The sequence below is a fragment of the Eumetopias jubatus genome, unplaced genomic scaffold (assembly GCF_037043125.1).
Source record: "Eumetopias jubatus isolate StellerSeaLion01/CBP00866 unplaced genomic scaffold, mEumJub1_p1.0 scaffold_8, whole genome shotgun sequence".
In the NCBI taxonomy this organism is placed as follows: domain Eukaryota; kingdom Metazoa; phylum Chordata; class Mammalia; order Carnivora; family Otariidae; genus Eumetopias; species Eumetopias jubatus.
In genome coordinates, this window is record NW_028274814.1 from 14486240 (window position 1) to 14487987 (window position 1748).

The window sequence follows — 1748 nt, forward strand, 5'->3', positions numbered from 1 at the left end:
AAGGGGCGGGGAGTGGGGGGATGGGTTAGCCTGGTGATGGGTATTAAGGAGGGCACGTGCTCAATGGAGCACTGGGTGTTATAGGCAAACAATGAATCATGGAACACTACATCGAGAACTTATGATGTAATGTATGGTGATTAACATAACATAATAAAAACGTTTGTTGAAAGAGGAGTGATACAGCTTGTTGTGAGTTCACAGCTGTTTAATATCCCGGCGCTTTCAAGGAATTCTGCTAATTGGTTCCAAAGCCAATTTAAATTGTCTTATCAAACCACAGGAACTCAAAATGTTGATTGGACTGAGGCAAGTCGCGTACAACTTCTATAAATCATGAAAGGAATTCTTTCTCGAAGGATTCTGGACAGAGCAGTACGGTAACTGCTAAAAATTTAAATATAGAGTTGTCAAGTGGAAACTAGCAGTTATTTGAGGAGAGAAGAGGAAAAAAAGAGTGTTTAGAGCTTTGAAGAGTACCTCGAAAGGCATCCAGAAATATTCACACACAAGGAAAAATGTTCATATAGAGTATATATAGAGATGTAGCAAGTTTGCCAACAGGGTTTCTGTACTAGGGATTTTCAGGAGTTAGTCATAAATCATACTTTTTTCTTCAACTTCTCTTTCCTCAAAGTGGGTTATAAATATCCTGCGAAACGTGCGTTTCAAGGGGCATGGCTCAAATGTGTGCGCGTACAGGCTGCATCTAGGGAGAATGAAGGGCGATCAAGCAATGAACTAAAATGCACGCAACTGAGTGTTACTGTAGCTTTTTCCTAGTGCTCTTTTCCAATAACAAAATGTTAGTGACAGATAATTGCACTGTAGGTTAGTACATGGCAAACAAATAGGGATAACATATATGTATTTAATAATACCTGAAAATAAAAATAAAGAAGGCAAATAAATACAATTCAGACGACCTTGTGAATGCTACACGAGTAAATCATGAAGATTAGCGAGCAAAACACTTGGACAAAGAGTTTGAAACAAAAGGAAAGTTTCTCAACTCACAAGATTAAAATTTTTATTTTCCTATAGAAGGAAACATCAGAAATAGTCATCTTCCTGAAAGAGAATGTTCCAAACAGGAGTTGGAAAGAAACGACAGTTTTTAACACACGCAGCAATCTGAAATTTTGCTCGATCTTGCTGTTTCATAATTTTCCAATATGCTTTAAAGGTGGAAAATAAAATGAAGAGGGTTAGATATTTTGAGTGAAAGATTCTGATTTTAATAACATGAATCAGAAAGCAGTAAAGAAAACAACGTTAAGGCATTGCCTCTATAATTCTCCATAAAGGCTATAGCTGGAGACATAAGTGACATCGGAGTCTCTGTGGCGCAATCGGTTAGCGCGTTCGGCTGTTAACCGAAAGGTTGGTGGTTCGAGCCCACCCAGGGACGGCCTAACCTTTTACCAGTCTGTCGCCAGAACTTTTGCACAATTCTTCGAGTTCAGACCTATGGACTACGCGGAGGTCGGTATGCAGGGTTCGAGGGAAAAGAAACCGCAGCTTCTTGGCCGCCCACCTTGCGGGTGGTTCTTCAGCTTCCGGGAGCGCTGGAGGCCCCTCCCCCAACCGTCCGCTGCTCCCGACCCGCAGGTGGGCCCTTCCTGAACAACCCCTCACCCGGGGGTGGGCGAGAGGATCCAGCGCGTTAAACCCCCCGCATCCTTTCACGTCTAGTCTCTCAGTTCCCAAACTCAGGCCGCTGGGTGCCCCAAGGGGCCCTGGTCCTC

General features: G+C 42.9%; 1 non-coding gene across 1 annotated transcript; it reads left to right on the plus strand.

The window, feature by feature from the left end:
* The first annotated feature begins 1337 nt into the window (after positions 1 to 1337).
* Positions 1338 to 1411, plus strand: TRNAN-GUU (transfer RNA asparagine (anticodon GUU)). The gene has a single exon. It is a non-coding gene; the product is annotated as a tRNA-Asn (tRNA).
* Positions 1412 to 1748: the final 337 nt, after the last annotated feature.